At 39.7% G+C, this 16,422-nt stretch overlaps 1 protein-coding gene across 1 annotated transcript in view; it reads left to right on the forward strand.

The window, feature by feature from the left end:
* LOC143394556 (uncharacterized) overlaps positions 1-16,037 on the forward strand; it is a 49,398-nt gene extending 33,361 nt beyond the window's left edge. The window contains exon 2 of the mRNA XM_076849266.2: positions 15,980-16,037. The gene's annotated coding sequence lies outside the window, so the exon portion shown is untranslated. The remainder of the gene's footprint in view (positions 1-15,979) is intronic.
* Positions 16,038-16,422: the final 385 nt, after the last annotated feature.

Below are 16,422 nucleotides of genomic sequence, written 5' to 3' on the forward strand. Positions count from 1 at the left end.
AAGTAGATAGGTTTTTCCCTCTAATTCTGGTAAGAGGTTGGATTGAGATTATGACAAGTCTTTAAGATAATTTTGGGTCCTTCCAGCAAAAGGGCCTGATGTTTGAGTATATATGACTGTTAGCCAAAGACCTCTTTTAGAGCTTAGAATTCCTCCTATGTCATCATGAGAGGTAAGTATAGTTAGTGGCTTTCCCAGAGAAAGTTTATTTGCCTCATGACCAATTAATTGTTCTACTGTAGCCACAGCCATAAGCAATCCAGGCTGCCTTGTCTAATTCCTTTCTTAGGTATCTCATTGGCTGGGGAGTGCCCCCAATGATTGAGTGATCATCCTCAGTCACTCCATTCCTTTCTGTAACATATGATTGAGAGATTGACTGAGTGGGAAGGCCCAGAGTAGGGGCCTGGTTATTAGCTGTTTTTAATGAATTGAAGACTTTCCTTGCTTCTGGAGTCCAATTAATAATTGCCTGTGAATGTCCCTGTACTTCCTTAAGGCACTCATAGAAGGGTCTTACCTTCTCAGCATATCCAGGGGTCCAAATTCTACATTATTCAGTTGTTCACAGAAAGGCCCTGAGTTGTTTTACTATTGGAGGAAGGGAATATGACAATATGGGTTGGATTTTTTCTGAGCCAAGTTTTTGAGTTTTACCTTCCAGTATCATTCCCAAAGAGGTAACATAGGCACAATTGAGATTTGTCTCAGGATACTTTATATCCCCTATTGGACAGGAAATTGAGGAGAAAGCAAATGCCCTCTGAAATTATTTTTCTGAATGTCCACATAAAAGAAGGTCATCTACACATTGAAGTAACACTGTTTCAGGTTATTAGCAGTCCATGAGGTCTGTGCCAGTGCTTGTTCAAACAAACAGGGGCTGTCTCTAAATCCATATCCTTTAGGTCTAGGGCAGAATAATAATCAGTTCCCTTGGGAATCTGGAGGAGGAGAGTATATGGATTTGGAACCACTGGATATAAAGGGACTGCTGGTTCATTGCTTATTTGAAGGTTCTGAAATAATATCCATTTATTGGGGGCCCTTTGAGACTCTCAATATAGCAGGAGTATCATAGGAACTAGAGCATTCTATCAAAAGTCCCTGTTATTTCAAATTTAGTATAATATGTATCCTTGGCCTCTGGTCTGAAGGGATATTGCTTCTGATGGGGGAAGTATGAAGAACCCTTAAGATGTATTTTAACAAGCATCACAGTTCATGCTCTTCCCACTATATTATTTTCTGACCAGACTGGGATCTATATCCATTTCCATTAGAGACATGCAATTATAATCCCAGGTGGTAACAGTAATTTGAAATAATAGGTCTAAAAAAATCTATTTAATTGAGATAATAGGTCTCTCCCTAAGATATAGGTTGAAATTTCTAACATAATAAGATAGAAGTGGCAGAAGTAGAAATTACCCCATGAATAAGCAAGAGGTCTAGTAAAATATCACTTAGGGGGGTGGCCTGACATGGCCTGAAGGATTATCTTGGGACCAAGGTCCAGGAGAGAAGGATAGGATTGAAAATTGAGCTTCAGTGTTGAGAAGAAAGTTTATCTGGTGCCTGTCCACAAGCAAGGTCACCTGGAGTTCCTTGAGTTGTACTTCAGTCATGGGAGCCATGAAGGAAGCCCCTGAGACTCATCATTGAGAACTGGTAGGCAGTGGCTTCAATTCTAATAGATTTGGAGGATATCTTACCTTCCAATATTCCCCCTGCCCACCACCACATAGTGGGCAAGGTCCAGGAGGTGGTCTGGGAGATTTGTACATCTGGTGCATTCCTTTTTTTTGAGAGAGAGAGAGAGAGAGAGAGAGAGAGAGAGAGAGAGAGAAAGAATATGAATTTTAATATTTATTTATTTCTTTAGTTTTTGGCAGACACAACATCTTTGTTTGTATGTGGTGCTGTGCCGCAGTCTGGCTGGGCACAAATCACGAGCCACTGAAGCAGGAACAAACTTTATTTCTGAACTCCACCAGCACACTCCACACACGCTCCCCGGGCATTCTTCCGAATGCCACGCAGCTCCTCCAGGAAACAACAACCGGAAATCCCTCCTCCGGCACTTCCCCAACCAATGCGAACTCTTCAGGAATCCCCGTGAGAGCTCAACCGGAACTCAACGGGAACTCCGCGAGAACTCACTGGCATCACCTCTCAACCACTACTTCTGGCAAAAATGCCATGTGTCATCCCGACTCAGCTGTGGCCCTCAACATCTCCCCCCTTCTGTTTAATTAAACAACAAGCAATGTGGCTTAGGGACCCTGCCTGTTAGGCTGTCCAATACTACATATGGTCCTTACCCGTCATCGGATGAGCTGACCTCAAGGTGTCAGCCACCTGTCTTAGGTTGGTACCACTGCAATTGGATCATACCTGTCACTGACTACCGGTCCAGCATACAGCCATACTTGTGGATAGGCCTTTGCACCAGTGGGGGGGGGGGTGAGGTTCTTTGTCTCACCTCTGTTGGCCCCCAAATTTGGCCTTGGTGCCGGGGGGAGTGAGGTTCTTTGCCTCATCTCTGTTGGCCCCCAAATTTTAGACCATCACTAGCAGAAGGGAGGAGGATACAGAAATGCCACAACACAAAGCCACTTGATGGCTCCTTTGGAAAAATTGTATCACCGATGACACAATCAGCAAAGATACGCCAGCACTACCACAATTCACTGCACCAACAGATAGTTCACAATGCATACAAGTGATACATAGTCCAGGCAAGTTCTGCAAGCAGTTCAAAGCAGAGGAATCTATCAATATGTCCATTTCCTCGCAAAGTAAATTGACTCCTTGATTGAGCATTACTTGTTGAGTTATTATTCATTGATGTAGTTTATACAGTTTGTTTTGATAACTATCGAAGAAGCTGTAATTTGGTTTTATCTTTATCTTCACCAGCACTGGGATGAAGATAGGAATTCTGGCAATGATGGCTAAGAAAAATCATGTAACATTCCAACAGGTACTAAGAAAATAATTTTCTGAACAATTTACATTATCCTGAACAGAATTATTAAATATAATGAAAAGGAAAGGTGAAAGTAAACAAACAGATCTGTTAACCTCCTTTTTTTGTTCACATATTAAAACAATCCTCAACAACTGTTTACCCAATTTAAATTAAACCATTTAAATCACGTGAATAAAAAAATTCGGATCCATTTTTTCATGAGCGCTCCTCATATATGATATATGGACATACGCACATACAGACATACAACACAAAACAGAAGTGTGCACACATAACATACAACACATAAGACAATAGTAAAGGCCTTGTAGCTTTACACAGGTGAAATCTCCATTGCAATGTTTAAAAAATCCACAGTCAAAAAATAAAACTGATCAGAAAAACATTAATCTAGGTCTGTATGAGCTCAAAAAATAAAATAGAACTTTATGATGTTGGAAAGGGCAATGATAAAATAGATATTGAAAAAAGACATCCTGGTTACCACCTGGGTTTGACTCTTTTTTGAATATCCCATCCTTTTTTTTTTGTAATTTGCATATAGGTCTGAAGGTATTCCCACAAGCAAGCCTCAAGGTTTTTTACATTTGAAATAGGCCTTAATGGTGTTCATTATTCATTAGCCTCCAGGTGTGGGAGAATCACTGTTGCAGATGTAAGAATAGCCGAACTGGAGCTCTGGATATCAGCTGTTATGGATTTGAGTCAAATCATCTTCTTTTTGATCTTAGAAATTGCTTTGGTTAGTCTCTCTGGAATTCAAATCGGCTGCTGTTCTCCCTGTGGAAACACACAAACAGAACCCCAACTCCAGACAATCACTGGGTCAGGACCTTTCCATTGTCCTGTTAGAATATCCTTCCAAAGTACCTTAGGCTTATGTACATTTTTTTGGACACATATGCCTTTCCGCAGCACTAAGCCCTGATTAATCCAAATTTAAAAAGTTTAGAGTAAAAAGAGTAATTTTAAGTTTATCTTTGGGGGATATATACCCCTTTCCGATTCCCTCTTTTTGTTTTAATAAGTACATTTAATAGTTTGATGAGCTCTTTCAACTCTGCCTTGTCCCTGAGGATTGTATGGAATTCCTGTTATGTGAGTAATGCCAAATAATGAGCAAAATTGTTTAAAGGAGGTGGAAGTATAACCAGGATCATTATCTGTTTTTAACTGTTTTGGAACGCCCACAGTGGCAAAATTTTGTAAGCAATGAGCTATAATATCTTTAATTTTTTCTCTGGCATGAAGGGAGCCCATCAAAAATCCAGAAGAAGTATCAACTGTAACATGCAAATATTTTAATTTTCCAAATTCTGGCAAGTGTGTGACGTCCATCTGCCAAATATGGTTAGGTATCAGTCCTCTAGGATTGACTCCAAGATTAATTTGTGGTAAAAAGGTCACACAATTTTGACATTGTTTTATTATTTGTCTAGCTTGTTCCTTAGTTATTTTAAAACACTTTTGTAAAGTATTAGCATTGACATGTAACCTTTTATGAAAATTTATAGCTTCTTCTAGTGTAGAGAAAATATGTATGTCATGTGTAGTTTTATCTGCTAAATCATTGCTCAGACTAAGGGCTCCAGGCAATCCTGTATGTGCCCTGATATGTCCTATAAAGAATGGATCTTTTCTGTCCCAGATTAGACTTTGTATAGTGGAAAACAAAGAGAAAACAGTAGAGGAAGGGGAGATCCTACCAGCATCTTCAAGGGATACTATAGCATTAACTATATACTGACTATCAGAAAATAAATTAAATACAGAATCTTTAAACATCACAAAATAATACTGCATTAAGCTCTACCTTTTGAGCTGATTGTTTGGGTACTAAAAATGTAAAAGTTTGATCAGGGTTGTACTGATCGATGCTGCTGTACCATTATTTGACCCATCAGTGAATATATTTGGAGCATTCATGATAGGGGTTTTTCTTGTCATTTTTGGAAAATGATGACCTTCATCAGGATGCGAAGACCAAAAAGACAACAAAGGATTAGATGGTAAGTGGTTATCAAATGAAACATTAGATTTGCACATGATTATTGCCCAAGTATTTAACTCATTAGCTAACTCATCAATTTGATCCATAGTATATGGAGTAATAATTTTATTGGGAGAAATTCCAAACACTCCCTTTGCTGCTTTTATTCCTTTGAGTATTAATTGTCCTACAGCCTCAGGATACCTAGTAAGAATAGTGTTAGGAGAATAAGATAAATGTACCCACAATAATGGACCTTCTCGCCAAAATACTCCTGTAGGAATATTTTTTGTTGGTAGTACAATAAATAATAAAGGCAAACTTATATCAATTCTATCCAAATGCATATTTTCCATATATGTTTCAATAATTTTTAATGCCTTTCTTGCTTCAGGCGTTAACATGCGGGGTGAATTTGGATCTGATGGGCCTTTTAGGATATCAAATAAAGGTCCCAACTCTCCTGTTGGTATACCTAGATAAGGCCTTATTCAATTTATGTCTCCTAATAACTTTTGAAAGTCATTAAGTGATTTGAGTTGATCTACTCGTATTTGAATTTTTGGTGGACGGACCATGGTTGAGGATAATAGAACTCCTAAATAATTAATTGGAAAATTTAATTGTACTTTATCTATTGCTATCTCTAGATTATAATTTTTTAAATAAATTTGTAAGTGTGGCATAACATTCTAGCAATGTGTTTTTATCTTTGTGTGCTAACAATACATCATCCATATAGTGAAATATTTGTAGTTCAGGATTTTGATTTCTAAGTGGCTGGATTGCTTTTTTAGCATAAATTTGACACATAGTTGGGCTGTTAGCCATCCCTTGAGGGAGTACTTTCCATTCATATCTCTGATCAGGACCTTCATAATTCAGTGCAGGGATAGTAAATGCAAAACGTGGACTATCCTCAGGATGAATTGGAATTGAAAAAAACCAATCTTTAATATCTATAGCTAAAACGTACCAGGTTTTTGGCAAAGCAGACGATTGAGGAATCCCTGATTGAGCAGGTCCCACAATAACCATCTCATTATTAATGGCTCTTAAATCTTGCAATAATCTCCATTTACCAGATTTCTTTTTAATGACAAAAATGGGAGTATTATAGGGACATATGGAAGGTTGTATATGTCCCTCCACTAATTGTTGTTTGACCAGGTCATGGGCTGCTTGTATCTTTTCTTTAGTCAGGGCCATTGAGGAACCCATACTGGTCTTTCTGATTTCCAAGTAATTTTTATTGCCTCAGTGACCCCTTCTGAAAACCCAATCCATCTCTATTTATTCCTTGATCTATTTGAATTGGCGCTGCTATACCTTGTTCTTGTTCTCCTAATCTTTTTTCTTTCCTGAAACCTTGTCTAGCCCTAATAGTGGGCACATTTGGATTGATGTTATTTGTTAATGTCAAACGTAATTGATCTAGGACATCTCATCCCCATAAATTTGTAGTAAGATGATCCAATACATATGGCTGTATAGTTCCTTCACATCCTTCAGGATCCTTCCAATCTAATACCATTGCACTTCTTTTTTTTAAATTAATTTTTATTGTTAGTTGTTCAAAACATTACATAGTTCTTGATATATCATATTTCACACTTTGATTCAAGTGGGATATGAACTCCCATTTTTACCCCGTATACAGATTGCAGAATCACATCAGTTGCACATCCATTGATTTACATATTGCCATACTAGTGTCTGTTGTATTCTGCTGCCTTTCCTATCCTCTACTATCCCCCCTCCCCCCCTCCCCCCTCCCCTCCCCTCTTCTCTCTCTACCCCCTCTACTGTAATTCATTTCTCCCCCTTATATTTTTCCCCCTTTCCCCTCACTTCCTCTTGTATGTAATTTTGTATACCCCTGAGGGTCTCCTTCCATTTCCATGCAATTTCCCTTCTCTCTCCCTTTCCCTCCCACCTCTCATCCCTGTTTAATGTTAATCTTCTTCTCATGCTCTTCGTCCCTACTCTGTTCTTAGTTACTCTCCTTATATCAAAGAAGACATTTGGCATTTGTTTTTAAGGGATTGGCTAGCTTCACTTAGCATAATCTGCTCTAATGCCATCCATTTCCCTGCAAATTCTATGATTTTGTCATTTTTTAATGCAGAGTAATACTCCATTGTGTATAAATGCCACATTTTTTTTTTATCCATTCGTCTATTGAAGGGCATCTAGGTTGGTTCCACAGTCTTGCTATTGTGAATTGTGCTGGTATGAACATGGATGTAGCAGTGTCCCTATAGTGTGCTCTTTTTAGGTCTTTAGGGAATAGACCGAGTAGGGGAATAGCTGGGTCAAATGGTGGTTCCATTCGGAGCTTTCCAAGAAATCTCCATACTGCTTTCCAAATTGGCCGCACCAATTTGCAGTCCCACCAGCAATGTACAAGTGAACCCTTTTCCCCACATCCTCACCAGCACTTGTTGTTGTTTGACTTTCTAATGGCTGCCAATCTTACTGGAGTGAGATGGTATCTTAGGGTGGGTTTTGATTTGCATTTCTCTGACTGCTAGAGATGGTGAGCATTTTTTCAGGTACTTGTTGATTGATTGTATGTCCTCCTCTGAGAAATGTCTGTTCAGGTCCTTGGCCCATTTGTTGATTGGGTTATTTGTTATCTTATTGTCTAATTTTTTTAGTTCTTTGTATATTCTGGATACTAGGGCTCTGTCTGAAGTGTGAGGAGTAAAGATTTGTTCCCAGGACGTAGGCTCCCTATTTACCTCTCTTATTGTTTCTTTTGCTGAGAAAAAACTTTTTAGTTTGAGTAAGTCCCATTTGTTGATTCTAGTTATTAACTCTTGTGCTATGGGTGTCCTATTGAGGAATTTGGAGCCCGACCCCACAGTATGTAGATCGTAGCCAACTTTTTCTTCTGTCAGACGCCATGTCTCTGATTTGATATCAAGTTCCTTGATCCACTTTGAGTTAACTTTTGTGCATGGTGAGAGAAAGGGATTCAGTTTCATTTTGTTGCATATGGATTTCCAGTTTTCCCAGCACCATTTGTTGAAGGTGCTATCCTTCCTCCATTGCATGCTTTTAGCCCCTTTATCAAATATAAGATAGTTATAATTTTGTGGATTGGTTTCTGTGTCCTCTATTCTGTCCCATTGGTCCACCTGCCTGTTTTGGTACCAGTACCATGCTGTTTTTGTTACTATTGCTGTGTAGTATAGTTTGAAGTCTGGTATAGCTATACCGCCTGATTCACACTTCCTGCTTAGAGTTGTTTTTGCTATTCTGGGTCTTTTATTTTTCCATATGAATTTCATGATTGCTTTGTCTATTTCTACAAGAAATGCCGTTGGGATTTTGATTGGCATTGCATTAAACCTATAGAGAACTTTTGGTAATATTGCCATTTTGATGATGTTAGTTCTACCTATCCATGAACAGGGTATATTTTTCCATCTTCTAAGATCTTCTATTTTCTCTCTTTAGGGTTCTGTAGTTTTCATTGTATAAGTCTTTCACCTCTTTTGTTAGGTTGATTCCCAAGTATTTTATTTTTTTTGAGGATATTGTGAATGGAGTGGTTGTCCTCATTTCCATTTCAGGGGATTTGTTGCTGATATACAGGAATGCCTTTGATTTATGCGTGTTGATTTTATATCCTGCCACTTTGCTGAATTCATTTATTAGCTCTAATAGTTTCTTTGTAGACCCTTTTGGGTCTGCTAGGTATAGAATCATGTCATCTGCAAATAGTGATAATTTGAGTTCTTCTTTTCCTATTTTTATGCCTTTAATTTCTTTCATGTGTCTAATTTCTCTGGCCAGTGATTCGAGAACTATGTTGAACAGAAGTGGTGAGAGAGGGCATCCCTGTCTTGTTCCAGATTTTAGAGGGAATGCCTTCAGTTTTTCTCCATTCAGAATGATGCTAGCCTGAGGCTTAGCATAGATAGCTTTTACAATATTGAGGTATGTTCCTGTTATCCCTAGTTTTTCTAGAGTTTTGAATATAAAGGGATGCTGTACTTTGTCGAATGCTTTTTCTGCATCTATCGAGATGATCATATGGTTCTTATTTTTAAGCCTATTGATGTGGTGAATAACATTTATTGATTTCCGTATTTTGAACCAACCTTGCATCCCAGGGATAAATCCTACCTGATCATGGTGCACAATTTTTTTGATATGTTTTTGTATCCGGTTCGCCAGAATTTTATTGAGGATTTTTGCATCTAGGTTCATTAGAGATATTGGTCTGTAGTTTTCTTTCTTTGAAGTGTCTTTGTCTGGTTTAGGAAGCAGGGTGATGTTGGCCTCGTAGAATGAATTTGGAAGTTCTTTCTCTTTTTCTATTTCCTGAAATAGCTTGAAAAGTATTGGTATTAGTTCCTCTTTAAAGGTATTGTAAAACTCTGCTGTATACCTATCCGGTCCTGGGCTTTTCTTAGTTGGTAGTCCTTTGATGGTTTCTTCTATTTCCTCAATTGATATTGGTCTGTTTAGGTTGTCGATATCCTCCTGACTCAATCTGGGCAGATCATATGACTTAAGAAATTTATTGATGCCTTCACTATTTTCTATTTTATTGGAGTATAAGGATTCAAAATAATTTCTGATAATCTTCTGTATTTCTGAAGTGTCTGTTGTGATATTGCCTTTTTCATCCCGTATGCTAGTAATTTGAGTTCTCTCTCTTCTTCTCTTCATTAGCGTGGCTAAGGGTCTGTCAATTTTATTTATTTTTTAAAAGAACCAACTTTTAGTTTTGTCAATTTTTTCAATTGTTTCTTTTGTTTCGACTTCATTAATTTCAGCTCTGATTTTAATTATTTCTTGCCTTCTACTTCTTTTGCTGTTGTTTTGCTCTTCTTTTTCTAGGATTTTGAGATGAAGTATTAGATCATTTATTTGTTGGTTTTTTCTTTTTTTAAGGAATGAACTCCAAGCAATAAATTTTCCTCTTAGAACTGCTTTCAGTGTGTCCCATAGATTCCGATATGTTGTGTCTGTGTTTTCATTTATCTCTAAGAATTTTTTAATTTCCTCCTTGATGTCTTCTATAACCCATTGATCTTTCAATAACCTATTTTTCATTCTCCAAGTGATGCATGATTTTTCCTTACTTCTTTTATCGTTGATTTTCAATTTCATTCCATTATGATCAGATAAGATGCATGGTATTATCTCTACTCCTTTATATTGTCTAAGAGTTTCCCTGTGACATAATATATGATCTATTTTTGAGAAGGATCCATGTGCTGCTGAGAAAAAAGTTTAACTGCTTGATGTTGGGTGGTATATTCTATATATGTCAATTAAGTCTTGGTTATTAATTATGTTATTGAGTTCTATAGTTTCCTTATTCAACTTTTGTTTGGAAGATCTGTCCAGTGGTGAGAGAGGTGTGTTGAAGTCTCCCATGATTATTGTATGGTGGTCTATTAGACTCTTGAACTTAAGAAGAGTTTGTTTGATGAACATAGCTGCACCATTGTTTGGGGCATATATATTTATGATTGTTATGTCTTGTTGGTGTATGGTTCCCTTGAGCAGTTTGTAGTGTCCCTCTTTATCCCTTTTGATTAACTTTGGCTTGAAATCTATTTTATTTGATATGAGTATGGACACTCCTGCTTGTTTCCGAAGTCCATATGAGTGATATGATTTTTCCCAACCTTTCACCTTCAGTCTATGTATGTCTTTTCCTATCAAATGCGTCTCCTGAAGGCAGCATATTGTTGGGTCTTGTTTTGTGATCCATTCTACTAGCCTGTGTCTCTTAATTGGTGAGTTTAAGCCATTAACATTTAGGGTTATTATTGAGATATGGGTTGTTCTTCCAGGCATATTTGTTTATTTATGTTACTAAACATGGTTTGTTTTCTGCCGGGGTCCAGCCCCAGCGGGGTCCAGGGAGTCCTGAAGGAGGAGTGGCGTCAGCGAGATGATGAGACAGGAGTCGTTCCGTTTGAGCAATCTCCAGAGAGAGAGCTGAAGCTGCTTTCTCTGGGTCCCCTTTTTATTACAATTTTTCTCATCATTATAGATTCACAATACGTCATTGATTATATAATTTAAAACTTTGCCAAGACATGACATTTCCTTAACCATGATTGAGAGCACACCGATCTACATTCTTCCAGGATATGACCCCCAGCCATACAATCATCAAAGTACAGAATCATCAATAAAACATGTCACCAATTTACATCCTTCAGATTTTTCAAGATTTACTATTTTTCCCAAGATATGTTATTTCCTTATTAACTAATGCCAAACTACGTAACCAGACTCTAAGTCTCCTAGCCAATCATTAACCTAAAGTACACTTGTACTTTATTTCTAATTCAAAATTCCCATCTAAAAAAGTCCCTTTAAATCTTATATTTAAAATATCTTAAAGTTTATGAATCATCCTTAAAGCATATCAGAAACCTATACAACTAAAGACTTAAGAATTTCTAAACTTAAGAATCTAAATAAAATAATATTTCTAACATTATTCTAAAACTGTGTCTTATAAAGCTATTTTAATTGATTCCTAAATTTATTCTCATAAAACTGGTTGAGCTGCTTTCTCGAAGAGTTTCTTTGTTTCTCAGTCAAGGTACACTAGTTCTCAAAGAGTTTGTTTCTCAGTCAAGGTGCACTAGTTCTCAAAAAGTTTGTTTTTCAGAGGATGATTGTTGTCCGTTATTAGGTTTGTCCACAATGTACTAAGATAGAAGAATAGCCTTTTACTTTGTCCGTGATATGCTGAGGGGTGGGTAGAACGGCCTCCAAGGCATGAACTACCTGTTCTGTTCTAGCCATCTGAAATTTAATTTGTTTGGCATTTAACATACCTATGCCTCCTGTGAGAAACATAAGCATGAAAATGCAAAGTCCCAATTACATAAAAAAGGGTCTCATGGTTTTGGTTACCCACCAACCAGCGTGGCTTTGCCAGCATTCATCCTCACTGTGACCCTGTCAAGACAGTGGGAGAGCAGCTTTGCCAACACTTTTTCTCACTGTGACCCTGTCAAGACAGTGAGTGGGGGATCGCCTCCACCAGTTTTCCTCTTTGATTATTCCCCCCCCCGTTTATTGTACTACCTCCCGCTGTTGGTTTTCATTGATATTTTCCATTTCCTCTTCCTGTAATATTTTGCCGAGGATGTTTTGAAGAGATGGTTTTCTAGCTGCAAATTCTTTTAACTTTTGTTTATCATGGAAGGTTTTAATTTCATCTTCCATCCTGAAGCTTAATTTCACTGGATACACAATTCTTGGTTGGAACCCATTTTCTTTCAGTGTTTGAAATATGTTATTCCAGGATCTTCTAGCTTTCAGAGTCTGTGTTGAAAGATCAGCTGTTATCCTGATTCTAAATGTAATCTGCTTCCTTTCTCTTGTAGCTTTTAAAATTCTCTCCTTATTCTGTATGTTGGGCATCTTCATTATAATGTGTCTAGGTGTGGATCTCTTATGATTTTGCACATTTGGCGTCCTGTAGGCTTCTAGGATTTGGGATTCTGTCTCATTCTTCAAGTCTGGGAAGTTTTCTCGTATTATTTCATTGAATAGATTGCTCATTCCTTTGGTTTGGACTTCTATACCTTTCTGTATCCCAATGACTCTTACGTTTGGTCTCTTTATGTTATCTCATATTTCTTGAATGTTCTGCTCATGGTTTCTTAACAGTTTTGCTGAGCTGTCTATGTTCTTCTCCAGTTGAAATACTTTGTCTTCATTGTCTGATGTTCTATCTTCTAAGTGTTCTACTCTGCTGGAAGTATTCTCAATTGAGTTTTTAAGTTGGTTTATTGCTTCCTGCATTTCTAGGATTTCTGTTTGTTTGTTTTTTATAACCTCTATCTCCCTGTATAATTGATGTTTTGCTTCTTGGATTTGTTTATGTAATTCATTGTCGAAGTGGTCGAAGTGGTCTTTCATTGTCTGATTTTGCTGTCTAATGTCTTCCTTGAGACTCCAGATCATCTGAAGCATGTATATCCTGAATTCTTTATCTGACATTCCATCTGCTGCAGATATTACCTCTTCTAAAGTTGAGTTGACCTGCATTGCTTGTGGTCCTTTCTTTCCTTGTCTTTTCATACTGATCGTGTTTCTTTCTGCTTGGTGAAACTGTTGTGTTATTGATTTTCCCCCTTATATATTTATATTGCTCTTGTATAGTTGCAAAGTCTCCCTCGCAGGCTTTGGCGGTGGTTCTGCCCCTCATCCAATTGGGGCAATGTGCCTACCATGCCGGCAGGCCGCTGGGCCTGTACTTTCGGTGGGCCTGTTCTTTTGGTGGTCGCAGGTCTGCCTACCTTGCAGGCGCGGGCAGCGGCTCAGTCCCTCTGCAGGCCGCTGGGCCTGTTCTTCCGGTGGGTCGCAGGTCCGCCTACCTTGCAGGCGTGAGCAGCGGCTCTGCCCCTCCGCAGGCTGCTAGGCCTGTTCTGTCTGTCGGTTGCAGGTCTGTCTACCTTGCAGGTGCTGGTGGTGGCTCTGCCCCTCCCCCAACCGGGGCGATGTGTCTGGCGGGCCACTGGGCCTGTTCTGTCGGTGGTCACGGTTCCGCCTACCTTGCAGGTGCGTGGAGCAGCTGTGCCCCTCCGCGGGTTGCTGGGCCTGACCTGCTGGTGGGTGGCAGGTGCGCCTACCTTGCAGGCATTGGGGGGGGTGGCTCTGCTGCTCTGCGGATTGCTGTGCCTGTTCTGCTGGTGGGTCGCAGGTCCGCCTACCTTGTAGGCGCCCGGCGGCTCTGCCCCTCCCCCAACCGGGCGATGTGTCTGGTGGGTCACTGGGCCTGTTTTGTCGGTGGTCACGGTTCCGCCTACCTTGCACGCGCGTGGAGCAGCTGTGCCCCTCCGAGGGTTGCTGGGCCTGACCTGCCGGTGGGTGGCAGGTGCGCCTCACCATTGCACTTCTATAGGGATTAGTTGCCACTCCTAGGCCTCGAAGCATTTGAGTGGCTTGTTGTAACGGCCAATGTTTTGGCCATTCTTGACGAGATATGATGCTAAGTTCTGCACCTGTATCAAGTAGCCCATTAAATTCATGTCCTTGAATATTTAGTTTTAGCATTGGGTGAGAATCTAAATTTAAAGACAGCATAGCCCAATCTACACCTGTGGAGCCGAATCCCCTGGAACCTCTTTCTATACTACTACTGGAAAATTTATCATGTAGGCTGGGTATTATTAATAACTGTGCTATTCTATCTCCTGGTGAAATTACTGATATACCCTTTGGAGAACTAGCTATAATTTTTATTTCACCTTCATAATCGGGATCAATTACCCCAGGACTTATCATAAGTCCTTTTAGAGTAGAAGAACTGTGTCCCAACAATAAGTCTACTGTTCCTTGGGGAAGAGGTCCTTTTACTCCTGTGGGAATGATTTGAACTCCCATCTCTGGAGTTAGTACTGCTCTGGTGGAGGCGCAGATGTCCAACCCTGCACTCCCTCTGGTTCGTCTGATGAGAGATCTGATGGATAATGTGTCCTGGGCACTACCCTGATGGTGTTGCTGGGTTCCTCCATGGTGTTTCTGGGTTCCTCCAGTGCCCCGTATATTTGTGGTCGTGGGCCCTGGAGCATTGGGCTCCCCTGTCCATTTTTTTGGCAATGGAGCCCGATGCCTTTCTCCACGATATCGTGGGCAAACACCTGGTCCTTGTCCGTTTTTTGATAATGGAGTACCCTCTATGGTGGTTTGAGAATGGCATTCATTAGCCCAATGTCTCCTTCTATGGCATCGTGGGCAAATACCCGGTATTCTATTCCTTTGATGCCTAGTTTTGCTAAACCCTTCTCCTATGGGGCAATTCCTTTTAAAATGTCCTGTTTGTTCACAATTGTAGCATGTTCTTGGCCTGGCACCTAAAGCCTGTTGTACTGCAGCTGCCAAGACTTGTCCTTGTTCATTAATGTCTCTACATAATTTAATATATGTGTTTAAATCTCCATGTTTCCATGGTCTAATAACCTCTCTGCACCAACGATTTGCTTGGTCATAAGCCAGTTGTTTTATTAATGGCATTGCTTGTTCTGTATCCCACAAAACTCTGGTAGCTGTTTGAATAAGCCTATCTACAAATTCAGCATAAGGTTCATTAGCTCCCCGTATTACCTTAGATAATTGACCTTTTAAATCTCCATGCCCTTGTAAAGTCTTCCATGCCCTTACTGCATCTGCAGCAATTTGTGCATATATAGCAGGATCATATTCAATTTGTTGCCATTGACCCTCATAAGGTCCTTTTCCCAACAACATATCTAGATGTCTTTGAGGGTAACTGGCTGCAGCATTTTGCCTAGCCATCTCCATTAAAAATTCCTCATTGGCAACCTTTCATAACAAATATTGTCCTCCATTTAGCACTGATTTACACATGCTAGCCCAATCTGCTGGCATCATGTTCAAGTTGGTAATGGATTCGACCATGCTTACAGTGAAGGGTGCTTGGGGACCATAGGTTGTTACAGCCTCCTTTAACTGCTTCACTGTTTCAAAATCTAAAGCATGGTGAATTTTCTGTCCTCCTGCCTGCTCAAGTACAGGTCATGCTAATCTTTGAGGTCCTGTCTCAGGATCCCATCTATCAACTACAGGGGTTGATGGCCACTCAGCTGTCTCTACAGGTGGAGCTGTTGGTTGAATTACGCCCTCTGGTGATAGAACAGTGTTAGTAGCAGCCTCGTGTTGTAGCTTTTTCCCTAATAGCCCCTTTTCCTTTAAATTTTCTTCCTCTGTCTGACTAGCTCGAGAGATCTTCTCTTTTGCTTGATCTAAAATGTCTTTCTCCATGGTCTGAACCTCTAACAATTTACTTAACACTCTTTCAGTTTTTTTTTTTTTTTTTACTAATTTCTAATCTACTATAAAGATAATGCAACCCAATAAGATAACACAAAACAAAACCGAAACAGAATGAAACAAAAACAGAACAAAAATCGTTGTATCAATTTTCCTATTTTATTGACATGTGCATTTATGGTCTATTTCTATCTCTTCCTCAGGGGCGAACAACTTCAAACCTTGAGCCAACCATTTTTCCCAGTTTGCCTGAGAAAGTTCTAGGGATAGGCAACTTGAAACAAAAACAAAACAAATCAAAACAAGAACACATTTTTTTTTGAAATGGTCACCCATTCTCTCGCCTTCCCTTAGGGGCGAGCAATTTCACTTACCCCTGAGCTTCAGGCATTCCCCATATGGGCCACCAAATGCCGCAGTCTGGCTGGGCACAAATAACGAGCCACTGAAGCAGGAACAAACTTTATTTCTGAACTCCACTAGCACACTCCACTCACGCTTCCCGGGAATTCTTCCGAATGCCATGCGGCTCCTCCAGGAACCAACAACCGGAAATCCCTCCTCCGGCACTTCCCCAACCAATGCGAACTCTTCAGGAATCCCCGTGAGAGCTCAACCGGAACTCAACGGGAACTCTGCGAGAACT

The sequence above is a fragment of the Callospermophilus lateralis genome, chromosome 3 (assembly GCF_048772815.1).
Source record: "Callospermophilus lateralis isolate mCalLat2 chromosome 3, mCalLat2.hap1, whole genome shotgun sequence".
Lineage (NCBI taxonomy): Eukaryota > Metazoa > Chordata > Mammalia > Rodentia > Sciuridae > Callospermophilus > Callospermophilus lateralis.